This window comes from Schistocerca serialis, chromosome 2, assembly GCF_023864345.2.
Source record: "Schistocerca serialis cubense isolate TAMUIC-IGC-003099 chromosome 2, iqSchSeri2.2, whole genome shotgun sequence".
NCBI lineage: Eukaryota > Metazoa > Arthropoda > Insecta > Orthoptera > Acrididae > Schistocerca > Schistocerca serialis.
The window spans coordinates 359,553,440-359,577,744 of record NC_064639.1 but is presented as its reverse complement, the minus strand read 5'-3'; the positions used below and the strand labels follow the sequence as shown (position 1 = coordinate 359,577,744).

General features: G+C 41.3%; 1 protein-coding gene across 3 annotated transcripts in view; it reads left to right on the top strand.

The window, feature by feature from the left end:
- LOC126457178 (uncharacterized) overlaps window positions 1-24,305 on the top strand; it is a 175,628-nt gene that overhangs the window by 110,401 nt on the left and 40,922 nt on the right. The gene's annotated exons all lie outside the window — the stretch shown is intronic.

Genomic DNA, 24,305 nt, shown 5'->3' with positions numbered 1-24,305 from the left:
CCACTTCCAGAAGCAGTCTTGGTACACCTCTTGGTGGTTCGCAGGCAAAGTGCCGTCTGTGAATTTTCTTTTATCTCTCTATCATTGCAAATCTTCATCCTTTCAATGGGGTTTTCAACTTTGTAAATAAAGAAATTTTGGCAGGGGCCAGGTCTGGAGAGTACGGAGCACGGGGCAACACAGTGATTTTGTTTTTTGTTTAATAGTCACATACCAACAGGGATGAATGTGCAGGAGCCAAAAATTGTCTCACCCCATTTCAGACCATTTCCTCCTCACATTTTCTCACAGGCATCACAATATGCCGTGGTAGTGCCATTGATTAACAATTTGTCCCTGTAGCACGAATTCATGATGAACTAATCCTTCTAAGTCAAAGAAAACTATCAGCTTGGTTTTGGCATTTGACCTGGCCTGGCAAGCTTTGTTTGGTCTTGGAGAACATTCCCTGATCCATTGTGATGATTGAACCTTCATCTTAACATCATAACTGTAGCCCCATGTCTCATCACTACATCTACATCTACATCTATACTCTGCAAACCACAGTGAGGTGCATGGCAGAGGGTACGTCCCATTGTACCAGTTATTAGGGTTTCTTCCTGTTCCATTCATGTATGGAGCACAGGAAGTTCTGATTCTCTAAGGAACACCTTGTTCTCGAGGCGAAGGTCTTTCTGGTCATGACCCATAAACGGTGAGATGTACTCGGTGACAACACAATGCAATCCAAGATGCTGTGTCAGGATTTCCTGACGTGATTCAGCTGAAATGTTACATTCTTCTGCAATCTCTCAGAAAGTCAGTCTTCGATTGGTGCACACAATTTCATTGATGTTCCTGACGTGAGTGGTGTTGGTAAACGTGAAAGGGTGTCCTGAGTGAGGGTCATCTTTAACTTCCATCTGGCCATTTTTAAAACACATGAACCATTTGTAACACACAGTATGGCTTAACCACTCATCACCATAGGCCTCCTGCTCATTTGGTGTGTCTCTGTGCAGGTTTTTTTGAATTTCACGCAAAATTTAATGTAGATATGCTGCTCCTCTAACTCTGCCATCTCGAAATTCACAAACTGTGCAACGCAATGTTCTACTCAAACACAGCACTGAACAATAACTAGGAGACATGTAATGATGAAGCTTCCAGCACTTGCACATTAAACACGGGAGTGTGCTGCTATACCAACTGCATTTTGCTCCAACACACCATTGGTGCAAAATTATGAACGTTCTGGAATTTTTTGATCAGACCTTGTAATTTAATGTTCTAAATGTTTTTATGTGTTAAATTCGATCTATGCTCTGTGTTTCAGATTTTTCCTCATGATGTGATACCATACTAAATTTATATCGTTCTAGAGCATTTTTTAAATACTGAAACTCTTCTTAATCAAACAATGGAAAATCCGGGATGGAATGTAACAATGTAAGGCAGTCGTGTGTATGAGTTGCATTTGCGTGAGTGTGTGTGTGTGTGTGTGTGTGTGTGTGTGTGTGTGTGTGTGTGTGTGTGTGTGTGTGTGTGGGTGTATTGTTGATAAAGGCCATTAACTGAAAGCTTTAAGTGTGAAAGTCTTTTTGTTGCGCCTATCTGCGACTCAGCATCTCTGCAATATTGAAACTGCTCTTAATGTATTTTAAACAATGGAAACTCCAGGTAGGAATATCAACAATGTATGAAAAGATAAGTTGCTACTTACTGCAAAGAAGACACATTAAGTTGCAGACAGGCACCATTAAAAGACATTTACTCAAAGCTTTCAGCCACTGCCTTTATTGGCAAAGGAGAAACACATGCCATTCATGGACACAAGCAAGTACACCTCATGCACGCGTGGCTGCCAGCTCCGGCGGCTCAGACCAAAATGCCTGCTGGCGGAGTTGGTGGTCATGTGTGCATGAGGTGCGCTTGCTTGTGTGTGTTTCTCCTTTTCTGATAAAGGCTGCAGCTGAAAGCTTTATGTAAGTGTCTTTTAATAGTGCCTGTCTGCAACTTAAAATGTCTTTTTTGATGGGAAGTAGCAACCTGTCTTTTCCCACATTGTTGCTATTTTTAACTTATTTTAAATATTTTCTCAAGGTATATCTAAAAGCATAGGTCAATGATAAAAAAATACTAATGAAATATATATAGTCATCTTAAAAATTATTGCAGCTGGCTAAACATCACCAAAGCACTGATGTCACATTTATGCCGAAATCTATGCATTGCAGCCTTGTTGACTAGTTAGTTAATTGATGATTCATCCACAGATCATTTTACTGTCCCTTTAGACATATCAGCTTAATACAAAAACAATACATAATTAAAAGTTAACAATATAACATAATTAAGAGTTAACAAGGTCGTACACGCAGGTATATTACTTAATTTTGCCTAATCTGCACTTGAAAATCTCTCTTCTTGTGTTAATCTGCAGATAATATGCCTAGCACACTTTGTATACTTTCACTCATTGCTGTCCTATGGCATAAACTTATGGTACAGTTAAGGTAAGAAAATTATTTATTCTACAGAAATGTGCATTAAGAATACCAAGTAAAATAGTTAACTGAACGGCTTGCAGGAGCTTCTTCAGACATCTTGGAGCTCTTACATCTTACATGACAATACGTTTACTCCCTAAAGGTATTAGTGGTTAACAATAAAGAATCATTTTAGGATTAACTGTAAAATTTACATGATACAAGGAACAAAATAATTTCTAAATGTAAACATGTAACTCAGGTGTGGTTTGTATGTTTGTCTGTGTGCTTGAAGCCCATCGGTCTTTGCTCTGCTGTTGTAGAAATCAGACAACTTGTTCTGGAAGCTATTTAAACTTTTGCAATGTACATGGTAGTCAAAAAAGTGGATATGATTTACGTTTGCAGTGAGTTGTACCCAACTGTTAGTGCAGCAGTGAGACTGTTTTCTGAAAGATTACCTGATTGTGCCTAGTGGTGTAGCTATGTAACCAAGGGCCCCAGGGCAAAAATGAAGTTGAAGCCCTATTTAAACTAAACTAAATACTTTAAAGATGCAAAACTATTTCATCATCAGCTTCTTGCTACCCACTTCTTGGCACAATAAGGCAAACCTACTTACTATAAGTAAATTATTATGAGTAACGCAGCATATAATATTTAATCATACTTCATAATAGTATTATAAATGTGAAAGTTTGTTTGTTTGTTATGCTTTCATGCAGAAACTGTTGGCTGAATTTGGATGACATTTTGCACAGGGATAGAGTGCAACCTGGGTAGGACATAGGATACTTTCATACCGACAAAAGAATCCAATGAGATAATTTTCAATGTTGGTCCATACCAACCGAACAGAGTTGCAGGCAGAAGCTAGTAAAAAATAAACAATGAAGAAGAATTAGACAGCCATGAAAACATGGCCCCTTACTGCGAAGCACTCTGGAAACAGCAAAGTCAGGACTTGCGCATCTGTGAAGGCACAGAGGTGCAGGGAGGTGGACTGTCATCAGAGCCAGCAACTCATTCTTGCTAAACTAGTGTGCTGTGAGCTCAGTGTACTGTACCAATCAGCCTCATTTTGTTTAGAGCTATGATTTCCAATTGGTAATTGTCAGTAAGAATATTTTACAGTTTTTTTCTGTCTTTACTTCTTGTAAAATCATCAGTAATTACTGCTAAATCTAGACTTGATGCAGTCCTGTTTTCAATTACTTTGAGTGCCAAATGTTGGAGTTGAGCTTGACACATACTATTCCTTAAATAAGTTTTTATTATTTTTAATTTGCTGAATGATCTTTTGGCTGTTGCAGAAGTGCCACATATTGTATAAAATTATAAAATTGTGGTAAAATCTTCCATAATATTGGATTCTAGCATTGCATTTTTAATTATAATATCCTTACATAATTGGTGAACAGTCCATGTCACAGTCAATTTAGATAGAACAAGGTGATAAATATTAACAAACTAAAGTGAAAAATTAGGGTCTATTATATCATAATATTTCCCTTAGAATTGAATATTTTTGTAACAAAGTTACTTCATCTACAATGAGCAAAAGTAATGGTGTTAGGAAATTAAATATTTGACATGTGTTTAACTGAGCTGTTATTGAGTGTAGTACATTTCTGAAAATAGTAACTTTAAATATTTCTTCCCTGTTTTGAAATCCGTGGTCAAAAGCTAGTTCATCAAAATGTTTTTTTTAACTTTCTTTCACTGTTTTCTGTGAAAATTGTAATCTCTGTCAGATTTTTTTTTTTTTAACAGTTCCACTGGCTTTGCACTTGAATGATTCGAAATCATAGCTATAAAATATCAGTTTTATTGTAACATCTGTTAAAGCTCTATTTGCCATGTCCAAATTGATATCGTGTTTTTTTTGTGGAATTTTGGATGCATAATTGATGTCTTTCAATATTTGGTGCATGAATTCACAAAGGGATATGGACTCGGAATTTAGCACTTTTTTTTTAATACCTTCTGCTTCGCTACTCTCATCTTCATTGGAACTCTTCAGTACTATTTCTGATAGTGTCTTGATTATATTTAAAAAAATGAAGTTTTATTGCAAATTTCTTATTAACTCCCCTAGACCGCTACTTAGCTGTATTCAATTTTTTTTAGAGTGGTTTCTGATCCACCAGTGAATTTTGACAGTCCATCCAAATGGTTAACACTCTTCCCAAAAAAATTATACGAGTCTTGCACTGTTGCAAAAAAATTCTGTACTTCCACATAACTGCCAATGGCATAATTTATCACTAAATTCAAATTATGACTGGTGGAATGTACACACTCCACATTTGGCTGAATATTCTTAATCTGTTTTTTACATCATTATAAACACCGCTCAACACACTGGCCCCATCACACTCTTGACCTACGAACTTTTTAAATAAATATTTTTGTCAGTAAAAAATAATTTAATCACCTGCTTGGCTAAATCTGCTGTTCTATGTTTGATGACTGCATAAAACCCTGGAAATAATTCTTTTACTTCTATAGCAATTAATTGTTCATTTTCTTATCTTTTCTTTACTGCATATCTCAGAACAATGCTTAGCTGATCTACCTTCAATATATCCTGTGTATTGTCCGTTATGACGGCGAAAAGTGGTGATCCTCTAATTCTCAATCATTTCGTTTTGAATTGTTGGACTCAGATACCTTGTGGATTGGACAAACAAAAAGATATGATTTTAAAAAGGTTTTCGAATGTAACCAATTGAAAAAACTAAACAAACAATAAAATGCTAAAAAATTGTTGAGAAGTGAAAATGATTACCTTTCAGCGTATCCAAAATTTGCCCCATTGTGATCATACTGGATGACAAGCTCTATAACAGACAGAAAATTGCTATGGTAGCCTTCCTCCTGACTTAAGTTCTCTCAATGTCCTCTGAAAAGCAATAAAATTTTTGTTACAGTAAGCATGATATCGAATAACCTGGTAAGAAGCATGTTCTAAAATGACACTTCTTTACAGATTTCATTTTCAACTCCTTGTCAATAGTATTATTCTTTTTCCAAAGTTTGAACACAGCACATTCTTCTGTATGGCCACTTGAGAAACTGTGTTCTTTAATTCTATTTGATAAGTGCTTCCAGTCTGGATTACGTGTACACTATACATTATTCCTTTCTGAAGCAAACAACCAGCAAGGATGACAATAGGCAGCATCTAGAATTTTGGAATAATGGAGCCAAAAATGATTAAATGGTCCATACTTAGAAACTAAAACATAGAACAATGTTGAAAAACACCTGTTGTTCTAGTGTGGGTCTTTAGGAAATGGACCTGAAGGCTGTAATGTTCCCAGTTAAGAATTAGACATTTTCATTATCACTCAATGTCCTGATCGTGAAGTTTCCCAAGTCCCATTTCGAAGAGTTTATAGGTCGACCATTATTTCCTTGTTTCATATACAGATGTCATCAACATGATCAGTGGCTTCATAGTGGCCAGCAGTATTTTTAACTGTGTTTATTATCAGATTGTCGTCAATAGGCTTCCCAACAGATACCACATTATCTGAATCACAATTAGCACAAATGTTTGGGCCTGACGTACTTGTAGAAGGCTGAGTAAAAAATTATCAGTTTTGTTCAATTTTTGTTTACTCTATTCTTTTTCCTGACATTGTTTTCGCTTAAACCCGCCAATGTGTTTCATATTATTATTATTATTATTTTTTTTTTTTTTTTAACTAAACATTCCTAATGCTTGGTTACCCATATGTGCTCGAGTCAAATACTTACTGCTCTTCATTGACTTTATACATTGTTAAGCATAAACCTGATGCAAACATTACGCTATGTATACTTCTCCACTCACTGTAACCTCATTGGCTTGTCATTTATGTGAAGATTAAAGCACTCTCTCTCGAGAACACTCAAGTAAGATGATAATAAACCAAGTTGTACTGTAATGTCACCAATAAGATTGAAAAAAATCTTACAAATACACTGGGCGTCCAAAATTAAAGCAACAAACTGCTGTTTCCCCATCCTGTGTCTAATTCATGATATAACATACAAACAATCAACAGATGTCCATACAATGTGTCCTGCATGGAAGATGGCATTTCAATCAATGGAAAACCTCACCAACAATGATGTCAGGGCGCCTGTCAAATGCAGTAGTGTTTTTTGGGTAGTCCCACATCCACAATCACTGTGTACACAGTCACAGACGGTACAGTATGGCATAGAGAAGATGCCTACCAGACTCTCTGTGGTGGAGGCCCATAGGAAGAATGGAAGCAGGACAGTCACAAACTCATGTGGCCTGATGGCTTAACATGAATTGTTCTGTTTCTTGGATGTGGCAACATGTTTATAGAAACCAATACTGTATCCCGAAGACCAGGGCATTGCTGACCACATGTGACATCAGAAAGAGAGGACCATTACTTAGCTGTAAGGGCATGCAGTACCACCACAGTACTGCGTAGCAACTGACATCAGGCCACGCAGTACCCACTAGACATGTATTGAGGCAAACAGTGTAGAGAAGGCTTTAATAGAGTGACTTTTATTGTTGGAAACCTGCTGTATGTGTGCCTCTGACACATCTTCACAGAAGGGAATGTGTAGAGTGGATTTGTCAACATGCCACATGTACAGTCGAAGAGTGGGCCAATGTTCTTTTGACAGATGAGTCCCGATTTGGTCTGGAGAGTGGTTCTCGATGGATTCACATCTGAAAGGAATGTGGGAAATGATTTTGAGACCGTGGAAAGAGACTGATATCAAGGAGGATCACTAATGGTGTGACCAGGGATTATGTTGACCATTCAAACACCTCTTCATGAAATTTTATGGGTGAATCAGAAAGGTTTAACTGCTGTCAGGTATCATGATGAGGTCTTGGGACCTCAAATACAGATGTTGCGAGGTGCTGTGCACCCAGACTTCGTATTGATGGACGATAGTGCTTGACCTCATAGAGAATGAGTGGTTGATGTTTTCTTGGAAACAAAAGATACTGCATGGCATGGCCGGCTCACACTCCTGATTTGAATCCCATAGAGCATGTCTGGGATGCACTTAGGCAGACGGGTTGCATCACGTCAACATTTACCAACTACTCTCCAAGACTTGCGAGCAGCTCCGCAGGAAGAATGAGCATTGTCGCCTCAACATGATACTGATGACATTACTCACAGCATGCTCTGTCACTGTCAGGCCTGTGTTGCTACCAGAAGTGGTCACACCCCTTAGTGAATGCATTAACCAGTTGTCACAATGTGTGTGTTGTTAAGTTGGAAAAAGTGAAGAACGTTTTTGTCTACTGTGATGCACGTCACAGTTGTTTGCATTCTGTGTTATTATACATTGTTTCTACTTTGCTATCACCTGTTTGTACTGTTTTGTGGCAAAATAAATGCAACCTTGCAAAAATTTCCATTTGTTGCTTTAATTTTGGAAACCAGTGTATTGCTGGCGCATATGTGCTGACTGGCCAGCTGTGCCAGCTAACTCATAGTTATGTAAACACCTGCAGATAATTTGTAGAAATGACTACTGATAGAAAAACAACAAAACAGCAAATGCTAATTGATTTTAAGCCAATGAATTAAAATAAGGTAAAACGTCTGAAGCAGACACTTCAACAGTCAGGTGGAAAGCATGTGCCAGTTCAGAAGAAGAGCAGGTAAAGAAAGTGAAACAACAGAAGGTGGTAGTTAGCATCATTAACTCATGGCCGAGTGAGGTGGTGCAGTGGTTAATGCACTAAGCTCACATTTGGGAGGATGGCGGTTCAAACCCACGTTCAGCCATCCTAATTTAGATCTTCTTTGATTTCCCTAAATTGCTGCAGGCAAAGACCGGGATGGTTCCTTTCAAAGGGCATGGCCAATGCCCTTCCCCATCATTCCCTAATCCAGTGGGACCAATGACCTCATTGTTTGTGCCATTCCTTTAAATCAACCAACCATTAACTCATACAGTAATCTTTTAACTCCCTCAATACCTGAATCTGATGGATACAGCCATACAGGTCACCACTGGAGCTGTTGTTTGCTACACTGATGATGAGCTGATCGCTAACACAATTCACTAAACCATCCAAGACCAAGATCCACATTCTCTCTTCTTCTTTTGTGAATGTTGGACTGCAGTTGGCTACAACAGTTTTTGGGGTCTATGGTTAATGATCATAAGCTTTTTTACAGTAAGGGAGACATTTGTTGGATCTCTTCCTCTGACAGTGAGATAGTGGTTAGCTGTGTTGTTACCTTGTTACTATTTGATCAAGTTCCGCCCATTATGTGACTGAATTGCCCTCCAAAGACTCTTTTTGATGCCACAGAAATAAGTACATAGTTCCATTAAAAGAATTGGTGTCATATTTAGCAGCTATAAACATTAAGAATTCCTTGCATATCTCAGAAAATTTGCCACGTCATCTACTGTAACTTAAAGAAAATTGCACCTTGATATTCATTCTGGAAATATTTGAGGTGACCTTTCTTAGCTGCCTCACTCTGTGTAGACAGCTGATAGTGATCTCTGAAATTAGTACAGCAGTTAAGTTACACAAATATTTAGTACAAAGTATTAGATAAAAACAGTAGCTGAGAAGTGTAAGAAGAAGAGCAATGGCTTTCTCTTTCTTTCTTTCTTTCTTTCTTTCTTTCTATTTTTCCTCCTTTCCCCAAAAATAGGTACTATTTATATGTTAATTCCATCCCTGAAGGCTCCCCTGAGTGAATGAATGGTTTGACTTTGTAGCATTAGTCAACATGGCTTTGCTTTTACAGTACAGTGAATGGCTGAAAGCTAGGGGAAACTACAGCCATTATATTTCTCGAGGACGTGGAGCTCTACTGTTATGATTTGATGATGATGATGATGGCATCCTCATGGGTAGAATATTCCAGAGGTAAAATAGTAACCCATTTGTTTCCTTGGGCAGGAACTGTAAAGAGGATGTTCTCCAAGTAGGAGTGTGGTATGTTAGACAATTGATCAGTAAGCTGATAAAATGCAAGAGAGAAATGGGTTGGTTGAAGTTACAGTGGGAATTAGTTAAGTGAGGTGGCATGGAGAACAGGTCTTCTACTCATGTGAGTACAGGATCATCAACACAAAATCAAATTAGGGTAATGCACAAATATGTCTAATAATGAATCAAGAAATAAGAAAGTAGGCGAGCTACTACAAACAGCATAGTGAATGCATTATTGTAGCGAAGGTAGACACAATACCAACACCCATCACAGTAGCTCAAGTTTGTATTACTTGCCTACTACGTCCACAGATGATGAGATGATTGAAAGAACTATGATGTGATAAAAGAAATTATTCAGATCATGAAAGGAGACAAAAATTTTATTCTGATGGGGGACTCAAATTAAATAGTAGGAAAGGTAGTAGGAGAACATACACTGCGGGAATGGAATGAAATGGGAAGACACCTGATAGAATTTTGTACAGAACACAAGTATCATTGCTGACACTTGGTTTACAAATCATGAAAGAAGATTGTATTCATGGAAGAGGTTTGAAGACCCAAAAGCCTTCAGGTAGATAGTATAATGATGCGAAAGAGATTTTGAAACCAGATTTTAAACCGAAAAACATACACAAGAAAGATGCGGACTCTGAACATAAATCATTGGTTATGGACTACAGCTTTAAACTGAAGAAACTGCAGAAAAATTGGAAATTATGGAGCTGCAACTTGAATAAATTGAAAGAAACATTGCTTGTTGGGAGTTTTGAAGGGAGCATTTAGCATTGATTGGAAATGGGAAATAAATACAACAGTAGATGAATGGATAGCTTTGAGAGATGAAATATATAAGACAGGATAGAACTAAAAAGGCAAAAGACAAGTTACAGCAGAAATCCTTTGATAATACATGACAAATTGAATTTTGTATGAAAAGCAAAAAACAACCAAGAAACTAAAACATGTATGAGACAGAATTGCTGGCCAGTAATTATCATCAAAAAGCAAAATATTTAGTACTGTCAGTAGATACAAGTACAAACACTATAATTGGTGTTGAAACTATTATTTCCTTCTTCAGAGAGGAGGAAGAGATAGGTTGGGGAAGGTTAAAAAAGAAAGTAGATCACTCAGAGCTCAGGATGAGTGGGACCCACCTGTTGTGAGGTTGAAAGGAGAGAGAGTAGGAGGTCAAAGATAGTACATTGGTGACCACTGTACCATTTTCAGTTCAGACATGATTGGAACAGAGTGAGAAGTACAGATAAATTAGAGGATGAGCAATGAATAGTGTGTATTAGAACTAGGATGAAAGAAATGAGAAAAAGAGGAAGGAGGAGGACATAAACAGAAAAGCAAAAGCCTCTCCAGTCGAAACATTAGTCACCTCATTAAAAGAACATTCTGGTGAAGCAGTGTGGGAACTTGTGTCAGGCAGTCATATGATTCTCCAGTGCTGATGTAAATTGTGGCAGTGAAGTGGTGTGTATGAACCAGTTGGTTGTAGGAATCAGTACAGCAAGATGAGTTGACTTGGAGAAATGATATATCTTGTTTGGGCATGCCGTTGGCCACACCTTGAGTGAAGTTACCCAATTTAATGGTGTATCAACAAATAGTGTACAATGTTTTTACAAGCAATAATACAGAGGGGTCCAGAAAAATGTAGACACTCTCTGATAGTCAATATTAATGGAACGAAATGACATCGTTACAATTCTTGCATGGGGGAGAAGATTACTTTACGTGTTCAAAGTGACTCCCATTGGCAGCCAAACAACATAGATACTGCTGAACTGTTGACTGAACTACAGCTGTCAGTGTTGCTGGTGTGATAGCTGCACAGGATGCCTCAATGTTTCCTCATAGTTCATTCAGTGTAGCTGGATTCTGTTGATAAACTTGTTTTCAACTTTCCTTACAGGTAGAAGTCAAGAGGTGTAAGGTCTGGAGATTGTGGTGGGTGCTGAACACCTCCTATTTGACCTATCCATGGTCCAGATAGATTATTGTCCTAGTGGGCTCTGACATCTCTATGTTAGTGAGGCAGGGTGCCATCTTGTTGTAGGTAAAATTTTTCTTTTCCAAACACCTCTCAGATGGCAGGTAAAATCAATGTTTGAATCATATGAAGATACACCTCACTAGTTACGGTACCTCCACAGAAGAATAGGCCAGTCAAATGCCTGATGACAAACCATACCACACATTAACACCCGATAGATTAACACATTTGTCCATGCGAACTTGAGGATTTTCAGGAGCCCAGTACATGTGGCTGTGGTGGTTTACAGTACTGTTCAGTTTGAATTGTGCCTTGACAGACCAGATAAGCACCCTGCAGGCTGTTCATCCTCATGAAGTATGCCCTCAAACCACTCACAGTACTCCATCCTTTGATCCAGGTCATCCTCGTTCATAGCACACAGCAATCTTGGAATGTACACTTTCCACTTGCTTCACAGACTTTTTAGGTTACCTAACAGAATGTTACAACACAGCAGCACTGGAACCTGGACTTGATGTTTTTGGTTGGCCACATCCTGAAGAGTACTGTCAGCCTTAAATTTATCCTGAATGCAATGAATTGTTTTATGTGTTTGTGGCTGAGTTCCATACACATCATGCCATTGCTATTGCACCTTCTAACAATACCACCACTTGCAAAGTAGGTTAGAAATCAGATTAATAATGTCCATGCATTGATAATGTCGCATATGTTAGCTTTATCGGGCAACAACAAAGTTATTGACTGTGGATGGTATCGTCAGAATGGAAATAATGAAGTCACTGTAAAAAAGTCATTAATTTTGGAACTTATCTTGAATGGATTCCCACGTAGATTTTGTTGAAGTTGTTATGGCTCATCTTGTTGATTCTAGAGTGATTCCACTTTGACTGCTAGAAGGTCCAGATCTGTATTTTAGCAATATTTGAAGACCTAACAAATGCGTTTTACAGGAAATTCTTAATGATCAAACAATCCCAGATCAGAACAATGGTATGGTAGAAATAATTTTTGACTTGGTGTTCAAGATCCACATTTTTATTAAACTTCTTGTAAATTCACATATTCTTCTTCTTAATTGTCACATCATCAAGAAAACAGTTTTGTATCAATCTTCATATATTTAATTTCCACTTTAACCAAACACAAGACTTGACTGTTCTTTTACAAAGTGAAATAACAATTTAACTTCTGCAAAGTGAAACAAAGACTGCTCTGTCTGCATTTGCGCCAAAACGCTTACAAGTAAGTCAAAGATTATGACAGTCTCACAGAAATGAATACACACAAGAACCATATCACTGTAATATATTGATAATCAGAGTACCTATACATTAATAAAACCAAATGTGAATATTGTCACAAAAATATGTCTGTTACTTCGCAGAAAAGTAGTACGATATTACTGGTATCGAGAACTGGGGTTGGAGTGCCATAACGGTCACGTAAATAAAGAACCATTACAACCTCTATCATATTTTTGCACTTCCAGTGCCACTTCAATATGTCCTTGTGCTCCTCAAAAGACAATCTTACTTCATTCATTGCTGCACTGCCAGCTGCTGGAAAATGCATACCATGATCTGTTGAGAAAACAATGGACTACACTACCACACAAAATTGCAATGGTATCTCAGTTTGTTCCAAAGATATTAACTATCAAAGAGTGTCTATGTTTTTCTGAACCCCTCTGTATATCACTCACACTCATGTAACGCGGCATAAGAATGAAGGTCATAAAAAGATTCTAACTGACAGGGATTGGAGATGAGTGTCATGGCTTGTCAGTAACAGATGATTTTCATACCTGACAGAAGTTACTGTTGTTAGTGAATGGAGTCAACCTTACCATCTACACCAACAACTCTCCCATGCTTTCCCCTCCCATGGCTACACCACAGATCTTATTTACAAACAATTCTCCTGGCAATTGCCCCGTGCTGCACTCTAATATAGCCCACACTTCCAGAAAAACTCAGAAGCCTCCACCTTGTCATCTAGTATTACCAGGCCCTGGATGGCCACTACATTACTCTTCTAAGGCTGTAACTTTCATAAGTCAGGCTCTGAAATGAGATTCTGTCTTCTTGTTATCTTCACCACACCACCCACAGTCTCTTTCTGCTACCCTCCTAACCTCTAACCCCATGTAAAACTTGCACCATGCATACACCCATTACCACCTACTCCAGTCCCCCTACTGGTACCTCCTACAATATCAAAGGTAAAACAACCTGAACGCATGTTGTTTACCAACTAACTTCTGTCCACTACAAAGCATTTTGTGTAGAGATTGCCACAATTAAAATGGCTAACCAGTGTTTCTGTCATCAGCAAACATAATATTTTCTTGTGTCTAACATTATCCGAAAAGTTATTGATGTATATTAAAAATAATAATAGTCTTAATATGCTATGCCAAAGAACTCCTGTAATAATTTATTTTCTGTCTCTTAAATATTTCCAAAGAAAGGAGATTTCTGCTATTTTTGACCTCTAACTCATTTTCCAGATAAAAACAGAATGATTAATTTGCTATTCCCATTATTACTAATGATTGTAGCCTCTCTAGTGTGATTTTATCATTAACAGTATCAAAGACTTTGAATGGATCTAAACAAATGCCTGTGACACTGCCATCATTGTCTAGAGCATCAAGTACCACTTTTGTAAACTCTGCTATGATTCTGTACTTTTACTAATCCAGAAACCAATGAGAGCTTTGTTGGTGAGGTAACCTTTTTTAAGGTAATTCATCTTTTATAATTTATTCAATTATTGTTTTAAATGATGACAGAAGCAGGTCTGCAGTTTCCTGTGTCTTTCGTATTACCTTTGTTTTGTGAAGATACAACTTTTGCTTGTCTTATAACAACAAAAACAATCAATTGTTGACAAAATAATTTAATAGGATAGATAAAAAAATCTACTCACCAAGTGGCGCCAGAACACACAAATAAAAGATGGTTTTAATTGGCAAGCTTTCGGAGCCAGTGGTTCCTTCCTCGGGCAGAAGGGTTGAAGGGGAAGGAAGAGGGGTAAAGGAAAAGTACTGGAGAGGTCTAGGAAAAGGAGTAAATTTCAGGAAAGTCACCCAAAACCATGGGTCAGGGGAGACTTATCACACGGGACGAGAAGGAAAGACTGATTGTTGGGGACCGCATCAGACGAGATTTGAAAACCTGAGGGCTTAATGGTGGAAGACAGGGTAATATTCAGTCAGAGATTACTGCTTAAACATCGTGCATGAGGTGATAAGAGTGAAAAGCTAAGTGCATTGTACATAACAGAGGTATGAGGGGTGCAGCCCTTTTACCTTCTTAGGAAGAACCTTTTACCTTTTTACCTTCTTCGTAAGCTCCACAAACCCAATCATCCTCGCCTGGCTGCAAAGCACCCAACGAACATATGTCTGCCTTAGTTGACCAACACCTGCAACCCATAGAACAAAGACTCCCCTCCAACATCAAAGATACCAAACAATTCCTAGAGTGTCTGAAATCCATGCCTGTCCCACTCCCACCACATACCTTGCTTGTCACCATTGATGCCACCTACCTCTATACCAACATCCCCCATGCACACAGTCTGTCTGCTACTGAACATTTCCTCAGTCAGTGCCCACCTGATTCCAACCGTATGACAACCTTCGTGCTCACCTTAATCAGCTTTATACTTACCAACAACTATTTCACCTTTGAGGGGCAGACATACAAACAGATCAGTGGTATGGCCATGGGAACCAGGATGGCTCCTTCCTATGCCAACCTTTTCATGGGCTGCTTGGAAGGCACTTTCCTGGGATCCATAAGTCTTCAGCCCCTGGTTTGGTTTAGATACATTGATGATGTCATTACCGTATGGACTCATGGTGAGGCTAACCTGCTAACATTCCAGGAATCTCTGAATACCTTCTCCCAATTTAATTTCACATGGTCCCATTCTGAATCTCGTGCCACTTTCCTTGATGTTGATCTCATCCTCACCGAAGGCCAGCTACACACTTCTGTCGACATTAAACCTACCAACAAACTTACATTTTGACAATTGCCATCCTTTCCATGTCAAATGTTCCCTCCCATACAGCCTTGGCATCTAAGGCAAATGTATTTGTTCAGATGCAATCTCTTTACAGCAATACACCACTGTTCTCACCTCAGCCTTCACTGCACGTAAATACCCCACCAGCCTAGTTAAAAAGCAGATTTCCTGAGCCATCACATCCAATCCTGGTACGAAAGATAGCTTTGGAGCACACCACTGGTGACTCAGTATTATCCTGGTCTGGAATGTGTTAATCAGCTTCTTCAACTTCCTAAAATCATACTCTGAAGTGAGATCCATTGTGTCTGAAATTTTACCCACCACTCCTAGAATAGTTTTCTGTCATCCTCACAATCTCCACAATATTCTTGTCAGACCCCATGCTCCTTCTGCACCCATCTCCCTACCCTATGGCTCCTACCCCTGTGATCATTCTTGCTGCAAGACTTGCCCTATGCACCCTCCTACCACTACCTATAGCAGCCCTGTTACTGGCAAAACATATACTATCAAAGGGAGAGCCACCTGTGAAATGACACACATCATATACCAGCTGTTATATGCGGACACTGTTTGGCCTTCTACATCTGGATGACTACTATCAAATTATCAATTTGGATGAATGGGCATAGGCATAGGGTGTATACTGGCAACTCACAATATCCTGTTGCAGAGCATGACAGACGTGACCTTGATGCCTGTTTCTCCACTCGTGCCATCTGGATTCTTCCCCCAGACACCAGTTTCTTGCCACTCACCTGGCCTTAATTTACATTAATTTCTTCTGACCCAGCATTTCTTCACAGCAACTACTCTTTACTTCACACCGTTTTAGTTTTCTACAACTTTTATTGTCTTGCCCATCTATTTTTCACTGCTCCCCTCCCACCTCTATTACGCACAATGCAATTAGCTTTTCACTCTTATTACCTCACGCATGATATTTGAGCAATAATCTCTGTCTGCACATCATCCTGTCTTCCACCTTTAATTCTTTCAGGTTTTCAAATATCATCCAATGCAATCCCCAACAATCAGTCTTTCCTTCTCATCCCTGCAGTAAGTCTCCCCTGCCCCGCAGTTCTGGGTGACTTTCCCGAAACCTACCCCTTTTCCTAGACCTCTCCAGTCCTTTTCCTTCACCCCTCTTCCTTACCCCTCAACCCTTCTGCCTGAAGAAGCAGCCACTGGCTCTGAAAGCTTGCCAGTTACAACTGTCTTTTTTGTGTGTGTTCTGCCACTGCTTGGTGAGTAGATATTTTTATCTATCCAATTAAATTATTTTGCTTGTTTTAGATACCTTGGAAAGATACCTTAGCTGAAGGACTTATTTATTATGTTAGTTATGAAAGCTGATATTATGCCTGTGCATTCTGCCAGTACACAGACTGGCACTTCATCCATGTGTGCTGATTTTTAATTTTTGTGCTGTTTTCATGACTCCTTTGTGGGTGGCATCTTGCCCCCATCTCACTGATGAAGGTACAGTTGTGTGGATCCTTTACTAACCTATCCCTGTTCTTCCCCTATATGTTTTTATGCATATACTTGTTTTATCTGTGTTTGCTGTTTAATGACCTTCCAAATTCCATTGCTTTTGAAGCTTCCTGGCAGGTTAGAACTCTATGCCATATTGAGACTCAAACATGGGACCTTTGCCTTTCACAGGCAACTGCTCCACTGACTGAGTTATCCAAGCACAACTCATTACCAGCCTGTGAGGGTGGCTCGTATATTGTGCTTAAATGGCTGAGCTGGTAGAGCACGTGCCTACAAAAAAACAAAGATCCCAGGTTCAAGTCGCAGTCTTGCATGCACTTTTAATCTGTGAGGAAGTTTCAGATCATGCACACTCCACTGCAGAGTGAAAATTCATTTATTTATTTTCAGCATTAAATATTATTTTATCATTTGATCACTTATTTCACTGTAAACTATTTTGTGATTGTAGTAACACGATTCACGTTTCCGTCGCACTTCACCTAGTGTAGACCGGGAACTATCTGCTAGGCATGCCCGATATGAACTGACTGGGCACAGCCCGTGCTGCCTGAGTTGTTGTTGTTCTGCCGGCAGAGGGCGCAGCCGAATTCTCGCGTGTCCTCTGGTGGACGGGACTTTACTTGCGGCAACTACTGTCCGTGATGCGCCATGCCAATGTGCGCCTCCCATGATCTTTCTGGTGGCTACTGCACTCCTCCTCCTTTGGGGAGTGAAGCCACTGTGATCCACTGCATTGGAAGGTGGAGCATCGTGCAGTAGCAATGACCTCCACGTCCATTGGAAGGCTGGAGTCGGGGGGATCTGCCAACACTTGAGCCCGAACCTTCGAATACGGTTGGAAGTGACCCACACGAAGAGGCCCCCGTCGCCCCACCACCAGAGCTCGGGACAGAACGGGTGACAAGCCATCGAACTCCGGATCCTGGTCCACCTCAGGAGGGGCCAGACCCAGTGGCGAGGACGATGGGGAAGGGACGACCACAGGTGAACCAGCCTCCTGAGAAACCGGGCCTGCGAGGGGGGCTGGCTCTCGCCGGGGCATCTCTAATGATGGCGTTGTTGGTGCTGGAGCTACTGGAGGCCACCAAGGCTGAGAACCATCACAGTGTGGTGGAGTCACAGGTGGGGGGGGCTGTAGCGTCCCCTGAGTAAACGACACGGGGGCTGGCAATGGGGAAGCCGGTGCCCGAGGGGTCGGAGGGTGGGTGCCCAAACGTGGACGTAGCTGATTTTGGTGACAACGTACCTCCCGGTCCCCCACCTGCAAGGTATAGAGCCGGTGGCCATTGCAGTGCAGGACCACTGCAAGTATCCAACATGGATTGCGACCAAACCCACGTGCCCAGACCGACATACCCGGTGAAAAGCCGGGTACCCCGTTTTCCGAAGACTGGTGAGGACCAGGCCAGAGGAGGTGCAGCAGAGTCCTAGGTTGGCACCCATGGAGGAGCTCTGCGGGGCTGCGTTCTCCCATCGATGTGGTTCGGTATGCCGTCAGGAAAAACGTCAACGCCTCCTCCGCAGGAAATTTATGCACATACTTTTTCATCTGCATCTTAAATGTGCGCACCATGCGCTCGGCTTCCCCATTCGATTTTGGATGAAAGGGGGGAGAGCAAACGTGATGAATACTGAAGCACCTACAAAAATCCTGGAAGGTCTGCGAAATAAACTGAGGTACATTGTCCGATACCAGGGTGACTGGCAGACCTTCCACTGAAAAGATTTTTGCGAGTGCCTGGATTGCAACTTCTGAAGTGGTTGCGGAGCAGCGAACCACATATGGGATTCGGGAATAAGCATTAATGACAATGAGCCAAAAGCCATTGAGAAATGGGCCCACAAAATCTATGTGAACACGTTCCCATGCCTGGGTTGCAGGTGGCCATGAAGAGAACGCTGACCTGGGAGACACCTGTTGGCTCACACACTGGGAATAGGCGGCCACCAAGTGCTCAATTTCCCTGTCAATACAGGGCCAGTACACATGTCTGCGAGCCAAGGTTTTAGTACAAGAAACACCCCAGTGCCCCTCATGTAATAACGTGAGGACCTCCCTTCGCAAATTTGCAGGAACAACCACGCGAGGAGCTGTATCATTGGTAGCCAGAAGGAGAACTCCTTCCAAGACTGAGAGGCGGTCTCGTAGAACAAAATAATTATGAAGAGGGTCCGAGGCCTGGCCTGGAGGTCGGGACGACCACCCCTGCTGAACGAAGTGAACGACTTGCTGGAAAACTGGGTCAGCTGCCACTTCCCACCGAAAGAGCGTCGGCGTTGGCATGCTGTCCGGTAGAGTGAAAATGAATGTCATAATGGTACTTAGAGGGGAACAAGGCCCAGCGCTGCAGTCTGTGGGCCGCCCTATCCAGAATCTGAGAGGCGGGCCCAAATAACGATATTAATGGCTTATGGTCAGTGACTGACAGAAACTTCATGCCATACAAGAAAGGGTGAAACTTGGTAACAGCGTAGACAATGACCAAAGCCTCTTTTTCCACCTAGGAGTAATGGGCCTGCATGGGACTAAGAGTTTTAGACGCAAATGCCAGTGGCTGCTCGGAGCCATCCGCGTTGCAATGGGCCAGGACTGCCCCCACCCCATACTGCGAAGCATCTGTAGCCAGGACCAATGGCTTATTGGGGTCAAAAGTAGCCAAACAAGACACTGACGAGACGAGGCCCTTCAACGATGTGAACACTCGCTTGTATGCAGGCGACCAATCGAAAGGAACACCCTTGCACAGAAGGCAGTACAGGGTGTGGGCTATGGTGGAAGCCCTGGGAATGAATCGGTGGTAACAGGTAATCTTGCCTAAAAAAGCTTGTAACTCCTTCAGAGAAGCAGGCCGCAGAAGGTTGACGATACCTTGGACCAAACTTGGAGATGGTGTAGCCCACATACTCAATGGATGGTTGGAAGAAGTTCGACTTACGCAGGTTGCAATGCAGGCCCACGGACCTGAATTTGAGAAAGAGGGTTCGAAGGTTGTGCAAGTGTTCCTTCGTGCTGTGGCCTGTGACAATTATGTTGTCCAGGTAATTAATACAATGAGGGATTGTCGACGTGACGTGCTCAAGATAACGCTGAAATATCGCTGGGGCACTGGATATTCCGAAGGTCAACCGCTGGTATTGGTAAAGGCCAAATCGGGTGTTGACGACCACCAGCCATTTGGAGTCCTTATCAAGTGGTATCTGATGATAAGCCTCAGAAAGATCGATTTTTGAACAATATTGGCCGAACAATTCATCAGAACGAGGCAAGGAATAGGTGTGCACCACCAATTGGGAATTAATGGTGGCCTTGAAATCGCCACAAAGATGTAATTTTCCTGAGGGTTTCCTGATGATAATGAGGGACGAAGCCCACCTACTAGAAGAAATGGTAAGAATGACCTCGAGGACTGTCACCCGGTCTAGCTCTGCTTTTACCTGAGGGCGGAGAGCCAAGGGGATCTGCCTCGCACGTAGAAAACGTGGGCGAGCCGACGCCTTCAACGTCAAGTGAGCTTCAAAGTCTGAAAAACGCCCCAGGCCCTCCTCAAAGATATCCTTGAAGTCAGAGATCAAAGTTTCCAATGATTGATAGGGAACATCTTCGGAGACCAACTGTACGGTGTCTGCAATAGAAAAACCGAAACATTGAAAGGCATCCAATGTAAAAAGGTTAGCAGAGCTCGCATCACTGACAACAATAAAAGTAAGAGGCCACGTGACTGATACGTCAGTAACGTCGGTAGTGAATTGACCCAGTAGGGGAATGAACTGTTTACCATAACCGCGTAGATGCCGGTAAACTGGCGCCAACGGGGGTGACCCAAGGTCAGAGTAAGTTTGTGGATTCAACAAGGAAATTGCCGCACCTGTATCTACTGTCAGTTGTAATCGGCGCGACTGAACCGACACCTCGATAAAGAGTTTGTGTGCCAATGCGTCAGGAGCGTGGCCTGATGAAACTTCCTGTATGTCAATGTCCATGTCCTCTGTACCTGCTTCCTTCGATTCTTTTGAGGCTGAGTGGCAAATTTTAGCAATGTGTCCTTTTTTATTACATTTGTGACAAACGGTCCAATGCTGGGGGCACTCTGACCGATCATGATGTATATAGCACGACGCACAGGACGGTATCAGGGGCTGGTGGCCGTAACTCTGTTTACGCACCTTGCGGGAGCGGCCGTAACGGCCAGATTGTACCGCTCGCACATTGTCCACCCCAGACGCAGTGGATGTGGCTGTGCTGCCCTGAACTGCTGCAACGTCACACCACACTTCCAACTGTTGACCAGTGGCATGAGAGACTTCATACGATTGAGCAATGGACAGGACTTCCTCAAGGGAAGGGTCTTCCAACTGCAGGGCCTGTTGCCGGACCTCCCTATCAGGGGCCGAATGAACAATGACGTCGTGCACCATTACAAGGGCATACGAATCTCGCAACTCCTCCATGGCAAAATGACACTTGCGACTAAAACCGTGCAGGGTAGCGGCCCACGCCCGGTAAGACTGATTGGGCTGTTTCTTGCTTTGACTGAGCTCGACCCTAGCCGCACAACATGCGTGCAGTGGCAATAATATGAAGACAGCAATGAACACAATGCATGAAAAGACAAGGACGAGGGTTTCTGCAACAGCGCTAGCTGCCGCAAAACTTGATACAGCAAGGGAGATATCCAAGACAAGAAATGAGCACGACATACCTCCGCATCAGCAACACGAAACGCCTGGAAATGCTGCCAAAAGTGATGTTCATATGCGTCCCAATCCTCCGCCGTCTCATCATACCTATACCCATAACGGCGTTGAAGCAGACTGCGTGGAGAACAACGCCGGAAGCACCTGTTTCATGGTTGCCATGAGCTCCGTCTGCTGCTCAACCAAAACCCGCACTAAATCCTCCATGCTGTGGATAAGCTGCGAAACCAGAACAATGACGCAACATATGAAAGAACGACCCTACTCGTCGCCAATTGTGTAGTAACACGATTCACGTTTCCGTCGCACTTCACCTAGTATAGACCAGGAACTGTCTGCTAGGCATGTCTGATATGAACTGATTGGGCACGGCCCATGCTGCCTGAGTTGTTGTTGTTCCGCCGGCAGAGGACGCAGTCGAATTCTCATGTGTCCTCTGGTGAACAGGACTTTACTTGCGGCAACTACTGTCCGTGATGCACCGTGCCGATGTGTGCCTCCCGCGATCTTTCTGATGGCTACTGCAGTGATATTAATAAGAGTTTAGAAATTCAGGCTCACTATGGTTTTTAATGGTAATGAGTGAGAAACTGAACAGTCTGGGAGGATTTTCTGATAAATGTTGTTGTGCACATTTTTATTGGCATTGTTACTGATATGTGTACTTTTGCAAATTTCCACACAAAATTCAGTTTAAATAGTCTAGAGAAATGGAAAATTTTCCACCTATATTGTTTCTGTACCACTTCCTCCTAGTTCTGGTCTAAAAAATACCCTTAAGTAATTCTGCATTTCATCACCGAGGAAAAATACAATGTAATTGTAATCTGGGTCAATTTGAGTGTAAATGCAAAAGTGTGTGCAGCCACAATACATTGTTACTGCATGTTACTTAACTCTCCATGAAGGGAAGTAGTTCTTGAGTCAAGATTATCACTAATGGAAATAGACAGCATTTCACAAGCCATGAGAAAGAAATTGTTGCTCATTTGAAAGTAGTGATGAAATAATTTAATTGGATAGATAAAAGATCTATTCACCAAGTGGCAGCAGAACACCCACATAAAACAGTGTTGTGATTGGCAAGCTTTCAGAGCCACTGGTTCCTTCTTCAGGCAGAAGGGTTGAAGGAGAAGGAAGAAGGGTGAAGGAAAAAGGGAAGGAAAAGGGATTTTGGGAAAGTCACCCAGAACTGCAGGTCAGGAGAGACTTACCCCATACAGTAAGTCCAGGAAAAGAGTAGATTTTGCGAAAGTCACCCACAACTGCAGGTCAGGGGAACCTAACCCATATGGTAAGTCTCCCCCGATCTACGGTTCTGGTTAACTTTCCCAAAATCTATCCCCTTTCCTAGACATCTCCAGTACTTTTCCTTCACCCTTCTTCCTTTGCCTTCAACTCTTCTGCCTGAAGAAGAAGCCACCGGCTCCGAAATCTTGCCAGTCACAACAGTCTTTTATTTATGTGTGTATTCTTCCACGGCTTGGTGAGTAGATTTTTTTATCTATCCAATTAAATAATTTCATCAATAATTGATTGGTTTCACTTGCAAGTATGATATGAAAGAGGAGATTTCTTTTTGAAACTGATTAATAGCTAATGCAACAATCGTCAATCTTCTACATGTCTTGCTGCACTTTGCTATAGTCTTCTGGCATTGTCACCTCCCTACAGACAACAGAATAATCTGCAAAGATTCTTTTGCAGTTACCTGTAATTTAAACTTCTTTTAACTTATTCAGTTTAGGTATTCTTTCAGCTTAATTTGCACTTTGAAGAATTGAAAATTCACTATCCTGAAGTAACAGCAGGTGCACTGAGTCAACTGACCAAAATCCAGAAAATCAGAAAAGCCAATTATAGAGTACTGTTTCTTCAACAACGATTGTACTTTTTAGAAAAAGATCTTGAGTATGTCTGTTGTTTGACGGATTTTTCCAACAGCTTTTATTATTTGAATGGAATGATCAGTGTTCAAGAACTTTTGAAGATACATAGCAGTGGTCCCTGTCTGCATCTGTAACCACTTGATGCTCAGTTTTCATTTAAAATTCCTGCCCTTTTGAACTACTGTGGTATGCCAAAACTGTGAGAAATGTTTATAACAAAGCTACTGATTTCATCCATGACATTTTTCTTTATATTTATGTCATTGCTGTATTTTTAGTTCTTTAATATATTATATTTTTACTTGCAGCTGTGGCTTTTTGTTCGTGATACCTAATAAGCATACTTTTTTATGTATTCAATTCTATCATTTATGGGCAGGTTGAAGAAGTTATAAAATATGGATATGTTGGTACAATCTTATAGACTTCCCAGTGAATCATTGTCATCTTGTTGAGATTGGGTGTTCCGCTGGTGGTCCATGTCTTCCCAAAATGATATTTCCACACTGGAACTTGATGTCTTCATTAAATGTTTCCTGAGACTGGCTACCTGACAGACTGGGTCCCATATTCATGCCCGAGCAGTGCCTGGAGTTCCTTCTACCATCCTCTCCGGATCGGGTATAACCTCTCTGGGCCGTGCTCACAAGGCATGCAGATGTACCCCATTCCATTCATGCCCACTGCTGCAGTCTCCCATGGTGGTGGCTGCATCATGGTATTCTGTT